Source organism: Mya arenaria, chromosome 2 (assembly GCF_026914265.1).
Source record: "Mya arenaria isolate MELC-2E11 chromosome 2, ASM2691426v1".
Classification (NCBI taxonomy): domain Eukaryota; kingdom Metazoa; phylum Mollusca; class Bivalvia; order Myida; family Myidae; genus Mya; species Mya arenaria.
The window spans coordinates 38,702,920-38,728,217 of NC_069123.1; positions in this window are offsets into that span (position 1 = coordinate 38,702,920).

Sequence of the window (25,298 nt, forward strand, 5' to 3'; positions counted from 1 at the left end):
TGGTCATCAGCACCGTATCAACCCTTAGCATTTCAAGTTACTAAAATATTCTCCATACCATAAAAAATATTATCATGCAACCGGACGAGGTGAAATGTCACCTGCCGAGCAAGGACCCTTATCTCATTACGTACTTTTAAGATAGCATGTTGTTATAGAAACACAAAATCCGAGAGGTGATTTAAAATATCATCAAAATAAAACAAAAAAACATGTTTACATACTCTCATCTTTATCAAAATAGGAAATCGCATCGCAAAATTTTAATGATTAGCTGTTGTTTTTTTACTTTGGAATTATAGACAAAATGGAAATATTCAGAAAACACTTGATGTCAATTTTAACCATAAGTCACACTAATGTATTCTAATTAATTCATGTAAATAGGAAATAAACACGGAACCTTTGTTTCGTATTAACTATCTACCTCCTTAGAATTATTGATCCTAATCAAGTCCTTATGAAAAATAAAGAATGTTTTATGGCAAATGATGGAAACATTTTTGCAGCTTTTCGTTCAGTGAGCAATTTTTTTTAAACTGCTACCCAAAGAGTTGCACTCATGCGAATGTGGTAACATTCGAATGAACCAGAGGTATATACGTAATTGTGATCCTGTGATGCTGCATTCTAAACAAGTAACGTCATCGTGGTGAGTTTAAATCCTTAATCTTGCCCTTGATTAAAATGCCTCTTAAATGTGTTCGCAGCATAATGTTTACATGTATTTTGATTTATTCAACTATATTTAAATCATATGTTTGTTATGCATCACATTCGGCATCCAAGCAACTTAAAAGTGATATTCTTACTTATACAGCTGCAGTAAATATATAAATCGATATGTGAAATAAAAAATAAAAACATTTGCATGAACTCCTTTCTTAAAATCAAAGTGAAGTACAATCACATTTTGCTTCATAAATGCTTCTATATCCTTTCCTAAAAGGTTCAAGGAATGCATTTTCGACCAAGTAAGTTGTCGGAATGTGGCTTGTTTTAAGAAAATCTGAGAAGACCTAGTTAATGGAGAATCTAAAGAATTGCGTGTCGCGACTTATAACGTCTCATAACCGTTTCGTGTTATTTATCGATAAAAACGAACGACTAAATGTCGTTCATTATCAAGTGTGTAATGGTGTCTTATTCTTAACCGGCATTTATCACAAATACTGATTATAAGATATTTTCATTTATGAAATATATAGGAGCACACCAAGCTGATTTCAATATTCATCCATTTTTTACCAATTAAGAAAGGTGTATCACTAAAAAACTGTCAACGTAATGTTCCTTTAGTTCCCGAATTGAATGCTCATGTTTGAAGTGTACATAGCAGTACGGAATTACTAAAATGGGAACAAAATATTCCAGAAAATATTTCTCTTAGACTGTATACAAATGTAAAAACCGGTCCCAGAGAACGTGACATATATAAAGACTTCGATATGATAAAAGACCCTGATAAATATCTCGACAGAACAGCGTATTTATTCAATGACCTTTATGCCACGATATTAATACATCAAAGCGTTCGTAATGTTCGGGAAATGTTTTGGAGATAATAACTCTCGGGCAATAACCTTTTGAGATGTAAGACATTAGTTAGGTTACAATGAAAATAGATGTTTATATTAAAAAAATTGTGTAGACTAGTAGTTGCTTTTAATTGAATGTTCTTTGAAGAGAGTCATAGAGAGTTGTTTGAAGTCCTGACTATTTGTTTGTTTTGTTATCCTCGTGACAATTACATCACATTGGTTAGAATAAAACAGCGTTCTTTTAATCTAGGATCACAACATGGCGTGTTCTGTACCATTTTTAAGATTATAGAAAAACTATGCTGGCTTTAATAGAAGAGATAATGTGTTTCTTTCTGCGAGACGGCAATATAGTGTTCTCCTTTCTTCTTGACGTCTTCCTACATTACATTATAGAATATAAACGGAACCGAAAAGAACAAAACAAGTAGAGGAATGAAATTAAATGTCATTTTCAAAATACAACATTCGATTTTGTCTGACGTGAAACCGCTTAACAATTTTATGATCGATACATACCATCAACATCAGTGATTAAAACCTCCAATCAGCTTATAGAATATGCACATAATCTTGCATGTTTTCACAATAGAAGGAGAGCTGCGAGTGACATGAAACGGAAGGAGCTAACTCTTTTCGATGTTCTTGTACGGTATCAGATGTAAAATGAAGAGTTATGTACATGAAAACTTTAAGAGCCATCGAGTGCAGCTCAGCTGCACTAGCGTGATGTTTCAGGTTGAACTCAATGACTTATATATAAACATGATATTGAAGTTAAAAATTCGCGGCGATGTACGAAACCTGACTATGACATGTAACACCTTGATTTTGCTGAAGTGCAGAGTCGAGTCGGTTCTACAATTAAAAGCAGGCATGTTTCGGAGATCATCTTTGGCCTACAGACTTTCGTGCATAGTCCCGATGGCCAGGCCCTATTTCATAAGGATGAAACTTGTTTCACCTTATAAAGAAATTATTTCAATTTAAAACTCCCTATTTGCATGGCAATGTATGCGGTTTAAATGTTTAAATCGAAACGATAACGGCAGAACATAGAAACATATTACTGTTTTAAGAAATAAATCTGCTCTTAATTAGTTGTATGATACTCCCACATCGGGAACATTATTGTAATTCATAGTCTTTACATTTTGAAGAGTTGTCATGTTTTTCTCTTTAGAAGTTCTATGTATAAACAAGGTATCTTTGCGCATTCCATATTCCTATCATTTTATCACTCCAATGTTTTACAGTTTTACAGAAATGAAATCAAAGTTAATATGCGACAACACGTTAGCTGTTGCATTTGTTTAAATCTATATTAGTCAATTGTAAAGTCTTTCAGCTGCCTTAACTTGCCAACCGTTATTTTTTCCTTCAGCGTTCTGTTTAGAAATACGATTTAAGAAAAATAAGTACATCGCATATACATTTGTGAAATGTCTTAAACCAGCTTATGGACCATTGGCCAGTGGCCTTATACTAAAGATTATTTACTTCCAGGAGTCACGCGCGTCTTTAAAATCCCCATTACACACGCCGTTTTAAGATCTTCTTGAGACGAACACCCTTCCGGCCATTAAGTTTTATTGGTATCCATTTCCTCGTCTTATATCATGCATCACTGCCAATGAGATGCCCTTCTTAAAAAACATTAAATGTCAACCTTCGAACCCTTTTAGTATAATGTATATTCAAGTAAAATCGCAGAAAACCAATCAAAACGCCAACCAATTATCCATTAATTCCTAATCGGCAAATGTGGGGCAACACAATTTTCTTTTATTTATAACTAAGACATGTGACATATAAAATAAAATAACTTTAGCCTTTACCACAACAGTCATTCAAAGATTCCCTCTCTCATTGATTTTGCATGAAAATGTCTGCTCTATCGAAGCAAGCCTGTTAACGTTCAAGTTTATTTAAAATGTCATAAGTTACCAAACTGTATCGGTGGCTGTTCATTATTTCTTCAAAGGTGGCACAAACATCGTTTGCCTTGCAGTACTTTTTCTTTCCTTTCCCTTTTCCGCTTGAAGCTTGCGGGCGATGTTATTTCGCGTTTTGCGAAAACATAATTTGTGGACCCACATTGTTGCAAACATATTGCGACAACATAATTTGTGGACAACTTAAGGCCAAATCTTATTCGATCCTGATTACATAAGCAGGATTTCAGGCTATTCTTCTACCATGTCAAAGGAGGTCAAAGGAGGTCAAATACTAACCATAATGCTTTGGAATAGCAGAATCATCCAATGGCAACATTGCAAAGACGATCTACAGAAAAACACACCTACAGCAAACCGTAGGTAGGAATTCAGGTAAATCAGTAACACACTATAGGTATCAAATACTCGTTGTTTATTCCGAAGATTTTCGAAAAGAATTACAACCATGCCAGTACAAACACGATACACGAGAAACTACAAGCGAAGCATGCAGAATAGAAAACAAAAACAAAATACATACAGTTTTCAATAAATGTTATTTATTTATTGTTTTCCTTTAGTTAACCATTGAAACGTAATTTACATCAACAGTTGATTTGATTTGATTTGAATTAATATAATATTAAATGAAATTATTGAACGCAGAATTAATTTGTCATAATTCGTTTCCTTTTAATTTAATGGAACATGCTATACTGTATTTTGACATCCTACAGAAACAATGTCCAATTGTTCGATTTCTTAACATAGTTACTTTGTTTTAAACAGGACGAGTCGCCAAAGTAATGTCATGCTTCATGAAATGCACTTTATGTTTTGAAAGCTACTGTTAACATTATCAATAAAGTGTTTTTGTTTTTTATCTGTTTTGGCGAAAGGTTGTCTCTTAAATCTCGATCCCAACTTATGATTTAAATCTAGGAGATTGATTTGATTTCAGTTTTTGTTTTATTCGTTTAGTATGTAAATTCAGACATATAAATAATATTAATGGATCAAATATTGACAAATGGTAAGAAGTTGTTTTTTTCTAAACCACAAATATGTATATCAATGGTTTGCTCCGGAAGTAAATTTAATTCCGAATGAACTAGTTTAACTAACAGAAAAAACAGAGATACAACTAGCTAAATAAACTTTCAGAGGTCGAACGAAGTGTGACTTATGAGACTTTGAGGATAATTACGTGTCATCCTGTGAAGAAAAGTACAAAAGAACCACGCAAATTAGTCAATTCCGAGCCATTTGCACTCAAGATATTCCTATTTGTTCCTGGTTATATCATGTATACAAATTGCACCCTCAAACGGGAGGATAAATATAAGAAAACAACTTGTCATTTACAGAGTTTGATGATAAATGTTTATATGCTTTATCAGATAGATTATATCGATTTACATGTAACTGCAAAACATAAAGCTAAATTCTGAAAAAGTGTTGCTGTTGTTGGTTTAGATATGTTTTAAACTGAAAAAAAGACATTTTGTTTTTTCTGTTCATTAGCATTAAATTTGATTTATTGAAGACCCTGATCTGTAAGTCAAATTGAGCGAAAATGTAGGCAATAATAATAACAAGCATTAAAGCTTTTAATCAAAACCATATTTTCGCCTTTTTTTATGTCATCTGTAAAATAGATCGGTAAAAACTAGGGATGCAAACGAACATTCGAATATTCGATCGAACGTTTGATATTCGATTGTCATAATCGGTATTCGAATATTCGATGTTTTTTGTTTGATAAAAAAGTAAATATTTTGCCTTCATCTGCGTTGTTGTATATAATCGCGTGTCTTGTTTTTTTACAACGATTGATCCCTAATGCCAGAGATGTGAACGTGATGATACCATACACGCATCACATAAGGGACACATTGCAGGGGACTATAAGCAACTTACCCGTTATTTTACGAAAACTGGCTTTTAGGAAAGTAACCACAAACAAATTCTTATTATTTACGGTAAATTTTAATGACAATACCAATAAAAGATATAGATACTCAGCTACTAAAGTGGTGTCATGGCTGCCAATTAAGCTGTGCAATATAGCTCAAATCGCCATAATGGTATGAATAGTGAAACGTAACTGTATAGAATAGTGTCATAGGGTGTGACTTTTATATTTCAATAAAAGTGTTACAAATATATTTATATGTATTTTGTTAAAATACCCTTATTCTCATTTATTACTCCGCCCCGTAAATTATCAGGTTTGGTAACTTTTACATATAGTGTAGTGTAGTTTGTTAAATATCGAGTTATAGTATATATTAACCTAAAACTAATACGTCAGTGTTTTAATTTAACCAATCAACTTATTACTACTTTCACTTTTAAGTCAATAAATCTTCACGTACAACGCCATTTTTATACGGTGCTTTTCTATCCAATTTATGCAGCTACTTATTTAGAATACTGCAGGTAATTCATTAAATCCCGTTATCTTTGTATTGATTTTTAGTGTTATAGGTTTTTGTATGTCGTGATATATTTACATTGTTTCAATGTATTGTTTAATGATCGCGCCATTGTTTATCTGAAATTCTGTGTTCGAGTATTTGTACATGTTCTATGTTAGATTACTTTATTATATATGCATTGTTTAGGAGGATGACGATGACGTCGATGGTATAGGTACTATTAAAACGATTGGCACGAATTCACGTTTGTTCTGTTCCCCATCTACCGCCCAGTAGAGGTCAGAGGTGGCCCGGCAACAATAGCGTTTTATGACATTGTTGTACAATGGATTCTCATCCAAGTTTTATATGAGTCAAAATTCAGGGTTATTTTGGTTTTATTATGGAACTAAATCCCGAGTAGGTTTGTTTTTTCCATAGTTATTTTTAGTAGAGATCAATCGCAGAACGAGGCTGCTCGTCCTACAGAACGACCGTCCGTTGGTGCATCATGACATTCAACTGGGAATTTACGAGTATGGCCTTGTTTACAAATATGAATGGTATTGAATTGAAATTAATTTGGGTTTTTGTTTGTTCAGAATATTTTGTTGGATCTATTTTCTGTAAAGGGGGAATTTCAGAAGCTAATATTGGGGGAAAATCAGCGACAAAGCGTGTACCGCCTATTACTGTAGCGAATATTTTATGGTTTACTACAGCTCTAAAATATTCATTTTGGTAATCGAATATTCGAATATTCGATCGAAAGAATTATCGAATATTCGAATATCAAATTTGCCATTCGTTTGCATCCCTAGTAAAAACGAACATTTGCGTATGATGCCAACAATTCATGTTTCAAAAGTTCTTTTGCTGAGGTAAAACGGACAATGCCTTTTTAACAAACCACAAATCATACTCCTTTACTCAAGCTTAGAGAGGAAAGATCGCGTCCAATTTCTAGGAGGCCTTTCAAACATATTGAGGCCCAATTGCTTGACTGTCTTGCCTTTTAAAATGAATCTGGTGGTAAGCTTTATGAATATAGCGATGGAAGTTTTAGTTGTAGAACTACGTGCGATATTCATATTTAAACGCATTTGACGACGTTTAGGTGTCTCAGTGATACTAACTAAAGAATTACAAGCTTTGGTATTAACATATCAAAATGATAGCTTGATCCTGAAATATTTTCACATACAATACTTCTTATGTTAAATAACTCATTTATGTAAACCAGTCAACACGTTTTCTCCCTAGCCCATCATTATTTGGAGGATATGTGTCGCATTTCATCGGATGAGATTCCAATGATAGATATTTGTAGCATATATCACGAATACATCTCCGAAGATACAAACGGCCTGTCCCGCTGTTCCTCTCCAGACGTCTTAAATGGGGGAATTATGGGTGGCCGTACATTTGTCATGTCCAACGTGCTTAAAATCGCAAGAATCCTGTCGTCTATAGTGTGTATGTCAATTAGAGTTTTCGAGAGTGATTTATGATTTACATTTTGGAGGACAAGTTACTCGATAGCCAAACGTGCAAGCACAATAAATTGCAGTACTGCAATTGTGATTCATTGCTACATTAAAACAGACAATGTTTAAATTAAGATCATTTTAGTGAATCCAAAAACATTAGAAAAAAACAGAATAAGAAGAAAGATGCCGTGCATTACAGGGTTCCATGAATTTGGTTTTATAAATCAACAAAATCGTATGAAAATTAATGGAAAACGAAATTTAAGAAAAGCTACTTTAAATATTATTTAATTGGTTTCAATCAAACACCTCTTTGTGGCTCTCTCTCTCTCTTGAATTGCAATAGCTATAGAAGATTACGAGAAATAAATAATTAAAATAGCAAACATTATGTACCTAATTTAATTGTCAATAGAATAAATCCATTCTTAAAACAAATCTTCACTTCATAAGATGATCATTCATAACAATATCAGAGCATAGCTTAGATTTATTGGAATATTTGCTTGATTTACCGTTGCCAGTGTAGTGTGTCAATGGTAAGAATCAGCCTCCAGATTTTGCTCAGTTTGTTAGAGCGCCATTTCAGTGTTCCGGTGGTCGTGGAGTTTGCCATTTCCACGGAATATTTAATAACAGTATCAACTTCGCCTTACAACAAAGGATAACATTGAAAATTAACAAAGGGCAAAAAAATCAAAATGCACCCCAAAGTTATGGTGTCTGTGCACTACACTTCTCCTAAATGTGATTTATCTTTTAAAAGTGATATGTTTGCGTTAGTGAAGCAAACGTGCTTTGACGATTTAGAGACGCACCGCCTGGCCCCAACTTATGATTATTTAGACGATGTATTATGTATTGAGCTGGTATTTGTAAAACCGTACAAAATATTACTTATGTTTAAAAAAGAGTATAGGTCATTTTGGTTTAGTCTTTTAATTGTCTTTTATTTTTTTAACGTTAACAAGTGGAATACACATTATGAGGGGCAATAAACTATGATAAGACAAAGTACGGCTGGTACAAAGTTGTCAACAGTGTTCAAGAGATATATTGAACAAATAATATCTCGCCTATCATTGTATTGTGTCTCATTTTGAGTTAGACTTTCTCATCCGACTTGATTATTCAAGTAAGATAATATTTTTTTTATTTTCTTGAACATCATTGCCCTATATTGTTCGATTGTTTGGTTGTTCGCTTAGTGCATTGGTTAACGCACTCGCTTCTCACCTAGGCGACCCGGGTTCGATTCCCGACTTTGGCCCATGTGAATTTGGTTTGTTTACCCAGTGCCATTAACATGATAATGTTTAAACTTTAAGACTAACTAAAGACAAAAATCAAAATCTGGGAATAACATGACCTTTACAAACATACACTTCGTTGTTAAAAACAAGTGTCAAAAGCAAACACCCATTTCCTATAAAAATATCGGTTGTAAAAATGTAATATAATGTAATATATTGCTTCTAAGTTATTGTCAGTTACCACCGTTTCGCTTTCATCTCTCTGTCATGAAAGCAAGCAACAAATGGACATGTAAATTTTCCGGAAATGAGCTCGTAGCCTCCCCTGTTTAGCGACGTTGGAAACCATAACGTTGCCGAGACATACATTTTCGTTCTTAATGCTGTTCTCTGAAATTCTACATACTTGATATGTTTCGTTCATATAATGGGAGAGCTAACAGACAAAAAAATTGATTAAATAGTCTTGCAAAATACAATCGAATAAATCCATTCACCTCTTTATTTCTCTAGTCGTTTCGGTATGACTTAAACGTACATTTTAAAAGAAATGAGTAGCCATCGCTTTCATTCTGGAGCAGTAAACACATTAAGGTCTGACATGCGGCAATTATCTCATTTATGAACTGGATTCCGGAAAAGCTTTCGATTCAAACGGTAGCTTGTATGATGACCAAATGTATGCCAATTAATGTTAAATAATTATTAAGCGAAACTAATTTTAGTTGCTGCGTTTTATTCGTTTGAACAAAAGATTCTAAAGAACGTACAAGTTCACAATTTAATAATTGCTCCTTTTAAATGATACGTCATCAGGCACAGGTATTTGCGAATATATTTTAATACAAAGCGTAACAGAGATCGACTAACCCCAATTATAATTCTTGGCAATTATAAAAAAGTACACTAACTGTTTTGTTTATAATACGCCAGCACATACCCTAGCCACGTTTTTACTTTGATTCGTGTCTGCTTCACATCCTGGTCACATAATGAATTCTTCGATCGCGTTATGTCGTGACAAAATGCATATAATATTTTCTTTGAGCTATTTTCTTTTAAAACAGATCTTATTTTCCTTTATAATAAATGTCTCACTGGGACCTTCATGGCTATCTTTTGAATTGTATCAGAAAAAAACAGACAGGCATATTTTGTTTGTAAAAACCCTTGAGTATAGAATGTAAATGCGCAAAGAAGAATATCATCTAATAAATCTGAAATAAAAGCCTTTCCAGTCAAATATGTCTGTCAGAAGATCAACACATTTTTATCTGCGCTAAGCGGGTGATGCAAATGCCTATAGCTGCACGAAACGGATTTTAATTTGTTTGTTCATTGGGTGTTGGCCTACTGTCAGTTCCAATTTGTAAAACAAAATGAAATGGGCCACCAAAGAATTAGCCATCACCATACACAGAGTTGCCTTAGACAAACCAACTTCCGTCCACTTAGTTTAATGTTCTTGCTTAGGCCGAGGTCGAGACGATGGACGCGTCATTGCCCAATTACATGTACCATTCAACATTCGATCAAATCAGCTATACCTAGTGTAGCTAAATGTAATCTTAAAAAGTGAGGGAACATAGTACTTTCCGAAAGAATAAAGAATACAGTTTTAAGTTTTGGCAAATGACAAAAAGGGATGACCAAACAAAATGCTGGTAATGTTAACAGGCGGGAGAGGTCTAAGAACATAATAAGTATAACCAGAGCTTGGAATTTCATTAAATTGCCAACACTTGAAGCGAAGAATAGTAAGAAGACATGATATATATTTGCTTGAATAACGACCAAGACCATTTACACTACACACTAAAGGATATACAATTTGTTGACTTAATAACATGAACCAGAGAGCAACATGAGGGAGAATAACCATGTTCTATCAAGCCAATAGGCAATGAATTCACTAGCAAACGAGAAATTGCCAAAAGCTTATGTTAATTTGTTCATGATAGTACGTTGTTGACACAACGCACATTAACTTTAATCATCAGTTATAACTTATAGAAAGGAAATTTCAATAACAATCCAAACACATCCGTCAATATTTCAACTTTTAACTTGGTTAAGACGATATATTTTTAAAGATGGATACAATCTTTGCAAGGGGTGACCAAGAGGAACCAGACTTTTCATAATTCTTTGAAACTAAACACTCCTTATACAAAACATTTTCCAAACATTTTCCAATACATAAAGCTTGACTTCTAATGTAATGATAAAACAACAAAACAAAAACATACAAACAGTATGTATCTAACAACGTTTTGCCTAATAAGAGGTGTTGGTGAAGGGCGAGTATGTAGGGGGCCTCGGTCCTATTCGACTGATTAAAACCAATTGATGGTTACCCCTCCCCTAAAATGACAACATGTTAACAACATTCATTTTGTATCAAACGTTTAGTATCCTTAAGTCTATCCTTTAAATAAAGAGACAAAGGAAACGATTGACAAAATCAGTGGAATGAATCAAGACGCATGACTAGTTATTAGTAAGTGTTATAGATTATTTATTTCGTCCAGATATATCGCTACATTCGTAGCAAATTTGGTAGACGAAAAATAATCATGCATTGTGTTCAATAAAGCCTCTGAACTATTGCCAAAGTTTTGAGAATGTGTAAAGAGGTTGTTGCCAAGCAAATTTTCTGTTTTTTTCTCTCCTTTATTATGCTGTTAATTCGGGTTTAGCGGTTTTCGTTGGCGTCTCAACCGTTACCGTACTCGTTCGCTCTTTTTGTAAATAAAGAGCGTTACGCTTTTGATTCGAAAAGCTATGAACAAGTATTTTAGACGTCAACGATGTTGAGTCAGACGGGAACACAAAACGATAAATATACGTTTAAACCTAATACGTGGAAGAGTGCTTGTTTGGAATCTAGTCTTTTAGTAATTCAGTGTCTTTCTATAAGGCGAACTAAATGTCTGATATTGAAATGTTTAATATAAAGTTTTATCGTTTCTGAAGCTCATTTGCATGTCAAAGACCTGTACTTAATAAGTATAAAATTTAGGATTGCTGTATCAGCAAACTATATATATGTACATGGGGAGACAGTTTTTAGAGATATATTAGTATCCATTAAAAGAGAACCGATTACCATTTAAACACAATGAGATAGTTATACTCCATGCATATCAGGGTATTGAAAATTTTCATTCATACAGCATTTTTTGCTTTTGTTTTCAGTTTTAAATGCTACTACTACTACTACCCCTACCACTACCACTACTACTACTATCACTACCACTACCACTACCACAACCACTACTACTACTACTATTACTACTACTACTACTACTACTACTACTACTACTAGTAAAGAAGCAAGGTTCTAAATATTTACGTAGAGCAAAGTAAGTAATTTGTATTACTCGTGTCGGTGTGCATGTACGACTTAGAAAACTGTTTAAAAAATATTCGAGTTATGCTCCTATATCTACTGAAATAAATTGTTTTCATTTTTTCATAAATGCAAATATTTTACTGAATTTTATAAGGAGGCATCGCGGTTGCTGGTTTGAGACAAACAACTATATATATTAACGTTTTATGGCTTGAACCGTTACAAGCGGTTTATGAAAACGGAACTATGAAAATCTGCGATCTGATGTTTTGTCAGCTGTCTTTTATCATTGCTTTGCAGATATGTGCGCAAAATAGTGCTCTTTTCAAAAACAAAACAAAAACACAATAATGTTTAAACGTTCAGTCTGTGAGAGTGCAGCTTTAATATAACTAGTAAATGGATTTGACCAAATTGAATGTTAGGTCGACCGAACATTTGGTGATTTCATATTTTTATTTTCAATAGTTATGACTATTCCATACTTATTCGGTCGACCGAACATTTTTTAATTTCAAGCTGTTTTTGATGAAACTTTGTATGAAATAAAAAATCAAACCTTGTTTTGTTGCTGTTATTGCTTCTTTTTGAAATAAAGAATGCTTAAAAAGGACATGAAATAAGCAGAAAAGTGGTGTGTGAATTGGGATCGATCGGACAGTCCCTTTTAAAATGGACAAGCTTAATTTCTTTGCAGTTTGGTTCATTTCACCTATTTTGCTTTTCTCATATATGTATCTATATAACCGTTCCGCACTCCTCTTTTTTTCTCCTGAAAGACGAAACAAATTAGATAAAATCCCAAAACTTCAATAGCATGTTGTGAATTTATTAAGAATATGTTTTATTTCCGGGGAAGATTTATTACCCAAACCCTTTGTCAGATATTGCAATGCCTGTGCCATTTGTTAACGTTATCGTAGAGACCAGACGGCACCCAAAGAGAGATTGACTTAACACAGTGTAAAGATACAGTAATCTATAAAATATGAAGGAGAAATCTTCTGTAAGGTAAATTAATCGCAATATATCTTCAAAATACCAATGTAGAAATATTGGCGAATGACGTGGAGAGTTTACAGAGCTTATTTCATGTTCATATCTCTTTTATTATAAATCACTATGTCTTACAGTTTGGCAGTAATATAATTGTAGCTAATTATTTTCCATTTATTTATTTCCCTAGTGAAATAACATTGCTACTTCTGTCAATATGAGTTTCCTGATTAATATTGCTGGGCAAATGTACAAAACAAAATTTCTTAATTATGTCGCATTGGTCCGATGTATATTAATAAGAGCTTGGAGCGTTTTTCCGTGGATAATAGAAGTTACATTTGTTAAGATATAATTATGAACATATACAAAAGGGCACAGAGGGACCAATATAATCCGGCGGATTTATGTTTAATGGTTAGAGGCATTTAAACGCATCTGGCCTAGCCATCCCTGTAATTAACAAGATTGAACTTTTATTTTTTTATAAAAAGCGAAGCATTAAGGAGCTCTAAACACACGGAAGAAGAAATCAAATTTACTTAAGATTTAAGCCTTATGCTTCCTAATGTCGTTAGAAGAAGGATACGAGTATGTGTATCAGTTACGGGTCAATTTGTATCAATATCAGATTGTTACAAAAAAAAGCGTGCTCAGCTTAATCCTATTATTAGTGACTTAGGAGTGTTCGTATTTTTTGAGCTAGCTTCCTGAGCTAAAACCTAGCCAAGGACGTTGATTTTAAACAACCAGATAGAAAACCAATATACTATCATACAAACAAAATTTTGTATGTCACTTTTGTATAAAGACGAGACATTCCTTATGTTCATTTGGTACTTATGCTAAGAAACTATATGTCGTTGGACAGGACTAATCGTGACCTCGAGGGTATGATTTGAACAAAGTTTATAAATACTACTTGTTCAGCATTTAAGGTCTATGTCTTCTGTTTTGAAATTAAAGGCGCGTACAGATCGGAGCGAGACTGAACTTGGTAGGAAAACCGATCTGATGCGGTATTGTAAAAGTTCATAGTAATATTCCAAATATATGTGATTACATATAAAGATGCCCCAGAATGGGATATAGAAGAAATCAAAAGAAAACTAAGGAATCATCTGAAATCATAAAACACTGTGATGACTTTATAAACATGTTGTATACCTAGTCAATTTTGGCATACATATGTTACGTATTAACTAACTAAGTTATTGTTTATGTTTGTTTTACTTAATCATAAATTTCGAAATAACCGGACAAAGCCCATTCTCATTTTTGAGAGGTTTGAAAACGATAAATTTAACGCTTAGCATCATCGCTGTGGTGAACGTAAATGAGCAAAGCCCACCTGCCAATTCAGTTCCTTAGCAAATCTAGAAGAAATACTTTGTCTTTACTGGCTAACGAAGTGTCTGCGCATGCGCGAACTGCCAAAACAACCATATACATCCAATAAAGCCAAAATATAATTTTTGCGGTTGTTTATGTTAGGATCTTTCCAAATATTTAAATTAGAATGCGCTGGTAATCTAAGTTACGCAGGCATGTGCGTAAACTCAGTTCACGTCGTTCTGACGAATTTACGTTCGGGATTTATGGAAGAAAATATATCACTAAAAATTTATCCTGAAAATACCCTTGAACATGCACATCGTAAAATATTTCATTACAGATAATGTGCGGGAAGTCTTGTTTGGTAAATATTGCGTTGCAATCAATTATTTACATGAGACACAATTTGTTATCAAGACGTGGCAGAACAAAAACTGTCAATGCCAATTGAACTTATAGAAGCTATCCGGGATTTACCCTACGCAACGACTTATAAATATCAAAGTAAATTTTATTTAAAAATGTAATTTATTATCTTAAAAAAACGAACAGTAGATCCATTGTTATCCTTAAGCTATTATTAAGACTTCTGCTCGAAAAGTATTTCAGTACCATTTCAAGGAAAGCTGATCAAAACTATTATACAAGCTCCGTAGAAGACTGTGTTGTTTTTGTCTCTGTCAACAATAATATTGTTGAAACTGTTCATGTCATTGGAATTATGACAAAAAATGAGCTTCAATAGTTTTGAAACGGGAACATACACGTGGTCGCGGTCTGATTAGATGCAAATATTATATAATATTCTTCTTCTCAACGAGTGTCAAGCAACGCCATAATGCAATACACACAGATACCATATACACGAATATGTCCTTATTAATAAATATTTGAGTAAGCGCCTTCAAACAGTCATTGAACGAGCAACTAGGAGTTTATACCTATATAGGAGTACTCAACATAAAAAACTAAAAAGTTCCAATGTAACAATCTGATATTGATAAATATGATGGTACTGCCATGGAATGGCCATTGGAAAACAGTAAAGATTTCACTGGTGTTTGAATCGTCTTAAGAGTACTCACCTAAGAAAGCTTTATTCAAAAGTAGCATTATTAGAAGATAAGGAAAGTGCAGATTGGCTTTTTATCTCCAAGAAAATACTAATACTTATGTGAAAAATAAAGACTACCCATAATTCCCCCATTTCAGACGTCTGGAGAGGAACAACGGGACAGGCCGTATGTATCTTCGGAGATGTATTCGTGATATATTGTACAAATATCTATCATTGGAATCTCATCCGATGAAATGCGACAAATAACCTCCAAATAATGATTAGCTGAGGAGAAACATGCTGAGTGGTTGACATAAATAAGTAATTTAACATAAAAAGGACCATATGTGAAATTATTTCAGGATGTAGATATCATTGTTATATGTTTTTACCAAACCTTGTTAATATTCAGTTTGTAACACTGAGACACCAGAACGTCACGAAAGGCGTTCAAATATAAATATCGCAAGTATATTTACAACTAAAACTTCCATCGCAATATTCATAAAGCTTACCACCAGATTCATTTTAAAAGGCAAGACAGTCATGCAATTGGGCCTTAATATGTTTGAAGGGCCTCCTAGAAATTGGAAGCAATCTTTCCTTTCTTACCTTGAGTAAAGGAATATGATTCGTGGTTTCATAACTAAACTTTCAGTGCTTTGATTTTTATGAAGAATTTGCTAATTCATGTTATCTTTAAAACCGTTTTTGGCGGACACGTGTTGACTGACTCCGAGTGTTTTGGCTGTGACTTAAATTTCTTCAAATATTTTACGTTGTCAAATCATTTGGAAGGAGAGAATAGCATATACTAGTCGCTTTTATTTTTAATAATGTTTTTTTTTTTAATTTGTTCCCAGTTTTAGTACAATGATGTTTTAATTATGAAACTCTATGATCACACAGTTTTAAACCTTTTAAGGCAGACTGTGTGTGATGTTTTTGGTTTCTAACGATGACTGCATCGTATCTTTGAAATGTATTTGCATTAGGTGCTCTGAATTGTTTCCCTCCGTCTGCAGATAGAGTTGGAATCTCTAATCATTGAAGAACTTGGGGTTTACCGTTTCGTTTTTTATTATTTTTTGTTTTATTGATAAGTTTCCTCAAGTTAATGCATACTTTGATAAGATTTATCTTTTGCGTTTTATCTTTAATAAGAATTGTTGGGATAAGAGTGAGGTTTGTGCACATAAACTGGTCTAAACCCCCAGTAAATTTACATTTTACTGACAGTTCCAAGGCGGTACCTAACAATTCTTGATCGACATACCAATTATTTATATATAGTATTTATGCACTGTGCTGTTTGTAGAGTTGTGTGTTGTTCTATGTTTCTTGTTTGTGAATTGGTGTTCTATGCCTTTGGCGTTGCCCATTGCCACTAAACCGGGTTTATGTTTAAACTTTTTACTACTGAGCATGTTTCTGTAGCTTTTTGCATATACATTGTTAAAAGGGCCTAGTCCGTTTTACCTCAGAAAAACAACTTTTGAAGTATTACTTGTTTGCTTCAAACGCAGATGTTCGTTTTACCGAACTATTTTACAGATAACATTGTATAAGGGCGAACGTATGGTTTTAATTAAAGGTTTGAATGTTTGTTATTGTTCTTTTCTACATTTTTCGCTCAATTTGACTTACGGATCAGGGTTCTCAATAGTTCAATTTTAATGCTAACGAACGGAAAGAACAAATATCTTTTTCAGTTGAAAACATATTAAAACCAAAAACAGCAACATTTGTTTTCAGAATTTAGCTATATGTCTTGCAGTTACATATTAATCGATACAATCTATGTGATAAAAAATATTAACATTTATCATCAAACTCTGTTAAAGACAAGTTGTTTTCTCATATTTATCTTCCCGTGTGAGGGTGCAGTTTGTAAACATGTTATTACCAGGAAAGTTTAGAAAATCTTGAGGGCAAATTGGTCGGAATGGACTAATTTAGGTGGTTCTTTTGTACTTTTCTTCACCGAGTGACACGTAATTATCCTCAAAGTCTCATCAGTCACACTTCGTCCGACCTCTGAAATTTTATGTAGAAAGTTGTATCTCTGTATTTTCTTTTAGTTAAACTGGTTCATTCGGATGTAAATACACTTCCGGGGCAAACCATTAATATACATATTTTGAGTTAAAAAAACAAACTTTTAACCATTTGTCAATATTTGATCCATTAATGTTCTTTACATGTCTGAATGTCTATACTAAAACTATAATATAATAACTGAAATCAAACCAATCTCCTATGATTTAAAGAACTAGTTGAGCTCGAGATTTAAGAGACAATCTTTCGCAAAAACAGATTAATTATCTGAATGAACATAAATATCTATGAAAAGTTAAATAAATTCCACGAAATGATCATGACTGCAATTCATGAAATATTCATGAACAGCATATTAGGAACCGTTCATGATGTTTGTAATAATTTATGTACTTTGGGAAAAGTTTATGAAAATTTTCAAAATTTCTAACATGCATTAACTTTTTATAAAAATAAGAGCATTTTATTTGTTGTTTTATCTTTTTTCAAAAATCAGATGCTTATCATAATAATAACCCGTGCAAACTACAAATCAGAACAATTCTAGAACTGAACTATATCATTATAGAACAGTTCTTGAACAATTCACTTTGGTGTTCTAGAATGTTCTGGAACAAAACATAGTTCTAAAATGTTTCATAATTTGTTCTGGATTGGAATTCCATAACATCTGAAGAAATTCTTATATATTTCGGTAAAGTCTTGGAATACCTCAGTTATACACATGTTCTTAAAATGTTCTATTCAGAGAGCAGTTTTTGAACATTTGTATAACTATTATTGATTTGAAAATAATGCTTTTTATTCTTTTTATGGTAAAAGAGAAAACTTGTAAAGTTCTAATAAATGTAATGGTGAAGCCATCTGGGTTTTCTGACTATTTTAATCAGTGGTATGTTACCTGTAAGTTGTGAAAATTGCATTGTTTAGAAAGAGTCATATATGGCAGACATCTTTTTATTGGTTTAATACTAAGTTGTTTAAAACGTGTGATAATTATGTACCTATTGTTGAAGTTTCCATTTGGTCTAAGGAGTTGTATTGGAAGTGTAGTTAACCTTTCGCTATAGTTTGTATTTTGTCACATATTTACGTGGTTCTTGTGAATCCTTTTGCCAAATAGCAAGTTAAGCAAAAGCAAAGCCTATATTTCCCTCATATTTTGCATAATGTTGCAATTCATTTGATTTCTGTCTAACACATCACTGACATCACGACGGATCGAGCGGTGAGACCGGACCTGAGTGCGAGAACATTTGGTTCCATATACCGCTAAGTGTTAAACAGTTGGATAAATAAATCCTTGCCTTGGTGGAGATGAATGTCTTTACTTGTTTATAAGTCTGACATTGTAGCTTATCGGACAACAGACTATATCACTGAGACCATTTCTTCTTCAGAGCTATGTCAAGTGAACAATTCATTAACAATTCGTGAATAATTCATAATTAATTCATGATATCATCAACCATGCTGAAATGGTACCCCGAGAGAGATTTACAATACCCTATCAAGTCTTAGTATCAAGATTAGTACGAGATTCTTCTGTTAAACCCGGGTTTAAGCAGCATCGGTACGATCTGTGTACGATACTATTTCGACAACCACAGAGATTTCTACGACTTATGCCTATATGTGCACGATATCATGACGAGTTATTAAGCGTGAGCTACGAGAATGTACGAGAAAGGACGACACATGGCCAACTGGGTATAAATACAGATGTTGCTGCACATCACGACCAAATTCCAGATGATCAGCGTAGGTGACGCTTTGTAGCTATTCAAAGGTGATGTTGGTGCAGGGGGTGGTGACTCAACCTATTGTTCAACAGCCACCTTTTGTCTTAACGGAGTCATTCATTTTATTTTCGAAAGCATGGCTAGTCAAACAATGGTTTACCTGTTGTAAACACAGTGATGTTTACTGGTTGGAATCTTCAGGAGAAATAATGCAGTGATTTTTCTTGATATGATCACATTGAACTCGCCGGAGAGTCGCAACAGTCTCGAGGACATGTCGAAGGGGTCCGTACAAACTCGGAACAACTCGATCGAATCTCGAGTAGAGATCATAATAATGTCCCCCTAAGTCGCTGCTGAACTCGTAGATTGTCGAGTGACTTTTTGACGCAGTGAGAAGCGACAGGTGAATATATGTCTACAACAAATGTTCGAGTTTGTTCGACAGCACTACCGCATGTCTTCGATATGTGTACGAGACAAAAACTCGTACGACAATTTCAAACCGTTTAAAGTTCTCGCCACTGCTTGCCGAGTACTTTGTTTATGAGGAGACATGTTTTCGATATGCAACGACAAGGATTCGAGTACAGCACGACACCGCAAGAGTTTAGGCGAGTTGAAACTCGCAACAACTCGTAGATGAAAGTCGCCACAATGTGACGGGGGCTTCTAGAAACATTAAGGTTTGTTTTTATAGGAACGCAAAACGCAAAATGTACATTTTAACATAATATGCGGCAGAGAGATTTGGAAATGGTGCAGTTCAAGGTTTGCTTGATAATTTTACCTTAAACATGATAACAATAAATATTTAAGGTTATGTTGTACATTGCATCGAATGTTTTTGTTCAGTGTCCTTATGTGGCGTACTAAAAGTTTACTATTAAAATATCCTACCAAACGGAAGGTCATTTCTGAAGCTCATGTATGCATGAGGTATCTCCCTTTACCCAGAAAAAAAGTAATTTAGAGCCTTTTAGTAGAATAGAGAACCAACCGTTTCCGATACGCTACAAAAACAAATAACTGCGAAAATGTGACATTAATCTTCCAAATGGTGTGAGAAAAAAATTACATTTGAACAAACATTTACTAATTCGAACAAAACGTGTTAAGAAAGTAACAAATTCAAATATTTCGTTATTGTTGTTTGAGTAAAGCAAAGTTAGGAGTTATCTCCCTGCTATAATGGCCAGAAAACAATGTGTGGAGTGCTTGATGATACAGTTTAGAACAGGCCATTGGCTTGTTCCTAGGTAAACATAACGTGTTTTATTCTAAACAATATGACATAATTGTTTAGAGAAGAAAAATAATGACGGCCTCCAATCAGATTTTCATTGAAAGTAATCACTAATCTTCACTGTTCGTTTATTATAATTGCTGATTTTATTTCAGGAAACATTTCCCTATGTTTCATGCTTTATGGTATCGTGTCATAAAGGTCATAAGTTATTCTATAAGATATTTATCAAAGAATGTTGTCAGGCCAGTGTCTCACTGTGAACGACATTCGTCCTTTTATACATTCGATTTTGTTTTAGATAATAACAATATAACTTGGCCATTAACAACAACCTTTGTAAATGTTGACATGAAACTATTTTTTTAACCTGCGGCAGTGTGCATGCCTTAGCAAGATGCATAATACTAAACATATTTAAGTAATGCCTCTTTATTAATTGGGTTGTTTTATCATTGCATAAATGCTAATACCCTACAACAATTATATAATAGTATACCATTTAAAATGAAGCTTTTAGAAAAACATATGTCGGTAATCGACCTTTAATCCTTTACATCTATAAGTAACAAGCATATGTTATAATTCAATGTTGGCGAACTACAGAATATAAGGCTTCGTTAACATAACATGAATATCTTGTACAAAATACAGTTACATTGATGTCTTCGGTTAATTCAATTTTGCATCCTTACAAAAAAATGGTTCTATATCCTATGCAATTTGGTTATCTTCACCTTTCTGAAAATGGCAAATTGTTTTGCAACGACCGTGTTTTTAAAGTTTTCCATATACATATAAACTTGTTGTGCACACTTTATTGTTTTCATCAGTTGTATAAATTATTAAACTTATGTTCTAGCAACTGGGATAAAGGAATGAAAATGTAGTCGAAACTAGTTCGATAGATTTCCTGAAATTTGAATAGCATGTTATGAAAAGATTTAGACGACATTTTATTCCCGCGCAAGATTTATTACCTAAACGTCAGATATAACACTGTATATGTCATTTCTTAACGTTATTGTAGAGACAAGGCCAGACGGCACCCAAAGAGAGATTAACTTAACACAGTGTACACAAACAGTTTATCCACAAAAGTGCAAAGAATAAATAGCGCAATCACTTTAAAAGACCAAAATGTGGAAATATTGATTAATTTCGTAAATATTTTATAGAATTTTTTTTAATTTTATATCTCTAAAATTATACCAAATCAATATGGCTCATAGTTTTGGCATAACAATAATTTGTTCGCTGTTTTTTTTTTTGCTTTTTTGTTATCTCCGTAGTAAAACATCAACGCTTATTGTGTTCAGACAATAAGATTTTCCTTTTTTATGTAGTTGAGCGTATGTACAAAAATGTTTTTAATTTTATGTTTTGATTGTGGAGCAGGCGGCGGGCTAATACTTAGCCATGGACGCCAAGATTATGCTACACACAAAGTGTCAATTTTCTTTGAAAAAAAAGATGTTATTTATGTTTCTTTGAAATTTCCCTTCAGAAATTTCATGCAAATGAACCAGACCAAGCCTGACGACAAGGGTATTATTTAGACATACTCTATAGATACTACCTATCAAACATATAAACTCTATGCCTTCTGTCTTGATATCTAAGGTTTTACAGATACAATAGCCCCGGGCGAGACCAAACATGATACCAAACCGCTAGCTGATGTTTCAATGTTAAATTCTTTACTCTACAGTTACCGACTGTATCAAATCGGAATGTTTACAAAAGAAAGATGGCCAGAGTGGGATAAAAGATGAATCGAAAGATGATTAAGGAAATTATCTGAATTCGTACAATTATAAATGTCGTAAACCTAGTCAATCTTAGGATAATTATGTTACGTATTAAATGAAATTATTCGCGGTTCTAAATTGTTTCTAATTATAGTTGTTTGCGCTAGAAACCGGTTCTTGTTAGCGGGAATATTGTTCTCGTGCACGTTTCTCCGTGTACGAGATTTATGTTCAGTATATAATGCTTGTGCGGGGCGTTTTCGTCACCCGAGGTTTATTGGTAGCATTTAACAGGTGTTTGTTCCCACCCGCCCTCCCGTTGCTTATAGCAATATTCACTGAAAGCAGTTTATTTATGTCGTTGGTGTTGTTGCAGGTACACGAAGATGTTAAAATGTATACAGCTATAAATTGACGAAAATGAATCAAGGCTATTCAATGCCAATTTTATTCAATTTGGAGTTGTTTTTGATTTGGTGTCTTTAACAATTTTATTAGTGAGATAACGATAACGTGAGTAAATACAAATATTGCAATACAATCCATTTAAATGTCATAAACTGGACAAAGCCCAAGTGCGGAATAAATTGTTTAGTAAAGCAAAACTACATAACTATTGTCTTAGTGTTGGTGCATGCATGAACTGCTTAGTAACCCACTAAATATGGCGATTGTTTCCCCGAAAGCTTTCTAAATGATAACATGTTTAAATAAGAATAATTTTGGTAATCTTATTGGCGGGAGCATGATCAAATATTTCAATATTAGTTTCCATCTGTATGTCGAATCGTTTTACCTTCGGGATTTATATAAGTAGCAATATACTAAGTATTGTCTCCTGCAAATGCCCGTGTGTATGTTAATCGTAAAATATTTCGATATCAATCTTGTTCGGAATGTTTGTTTGGCATATATTGCGGTGCTATTTCCGTCGAAAGCCGTATTACTAAAATCAGACATGAAATGTTGTCCAGACGTGGAAGTACTAATGACAAAAGTGCGCTAATTATCAGAGATTTACACTATGCAACCACTTAGGGAAATATGTAGAAGTCAATTTTGTTTGTTCAGAAATGTGAATTATTCATACAAGGAAAATCCTTGGCAATCTGACAGTTTTTCCATGATTTGTTAGTAAAATACATTGGGTTAAAAATAAAGGCATCGGCTAAGATACTACTTGACCACAATCTGATGTAATAACAACACTGCATTATACGCATGGCGCTAGAGGATCTTTATTATAGAAATCCAAAACAACAACTATGTTGAAGAAACCCACAATGGAATACATCTGCATTAACTAGTTTAGACTGATAATCATTAACAAGGTTCCTTGGGACGAACTAAAACGTCGACTATGTAGCCATTTTTAAATGGGGCTGGCTTCATCCTTCTAACGCAAAAGGCTGAATCTGCTTCTGCACTTTAGACATTAACACAAGAAGTACTCATTATCATTTCAAACATTGTCCTTTGTTAGAATAACAAACTCAATTTAAATCTTAAGGTATCAGATGTACAGTTATGTAAAGTGTATTATTTTGGTATCATTTGGAAAGATGTAATGTGTAGAAAAAGAATATACAAATATAATACTAAAACCAATATCGTCAACAAGTTGTTTTGACCTGTTAATTTCTCTACCGATTTCAGTTAAAAAGACTACATAATACAAACTATAATTAATCAACTATTACGTATTTGTCGCGACACGGTGACATCGCGGTACCAAAACCAGAAAATCGACGACACTATATGCCAAAACGCGACCAATATCGCCCAAACTCGGTCAATATCAACCAGTCTCGGCCAATATGAGTTTCCTCCGTTTTGATTGTCTACAAAACTCGCCTAATCTAGGACGTGAAAAATGGACCATTTTCATTGGCTGATGAAACTCGTCTTATATGAGAAATATGCTGGATTTTTTTAAAAGGTATCCATATTGTTTTCCGTTTTCAGTCTGTATTGAAAACTGTGTGTAACGCTTAAACCTATTTGGAAGTTCTAGCCTATCAAATACTTCGTATTACAGCTATATTTAACCCCTATTTTACGCCTATAATGTTTTTGTACACCGACAAAATGGACGACGAAGGTGAAAAAGTGACGTTTTGGTAAACGATTTACGAAATTAAGACAATAAGACATGCTTCCTTACACTGTACAGTGCTTTATTCATAAGTATGTGTAATATCACTTTAAGGATGCATGTCAAAATAAGCAAAGTCAAGTCTAGAAAGGCAGAAACCATGAATGCATAAGGGATCAATACAGCTTCAACAGTTCAATGTGAACTTAAGGTAAGTTATTTGAATTTTATTTAACCAAAATGTCTTACCATACGTAAAATGAAATTAAAACAATTCTTTTTAATCAAGTGATTTTATATTGGCCAATGTATTTGTCCTCGGTCAGCTGTATTTGCCTTCGCCCTGTCGGGCTCAGACAAATTGTTAATATAATTGTTAATTGTTGATATGCAAAACGATCTTCATTGTTTGGTTCTGACGGCGACCTATTGGAATCTAAATAGCGAATAATAATGATTTAAAAATACGTGTAATGTACAACTGAGATTCTGACATCTTTTTTGTACATATGAAGTTCATTTCCCTTTATGACCTATGTTTTACATTGTGTTACCACTACACAATTACTGGGGGAAAACAGACCGAGAAAACCATTCGTATTAGTGATTTATTTTAAAACTACGATTCGTTTTTTTGAGGTAATATTGAAATAACGACATCAACAGCAACAGAAACGTTAACACAAATGGACAGTTTCCGAAACCACATCCTGTCCCAGACTTCATGTTGCAATAAGTAGTGTTTAACAATATACACAGTTGTTTTTAAACTTAGAAATAAGTAATTGACTCGGCTCGATGTAATTTGAAGTTAAGAAAATGTAGGCATTAATTACAGAAGAAATAAATAAATAACAGCAACACATACATCATTTTGGATTGTTTCGCGAAACATTGCTTTATAATTAGGGGTTTTGATTTAGAATTCTCGTGCGTCGAAAAGTTTGGACTTTCATTTAGTGTTTTTTGTGCGAAAAAATAGGAGCGACCACTTTAAAAAGAAAATATGTGCTCCCGGTAAA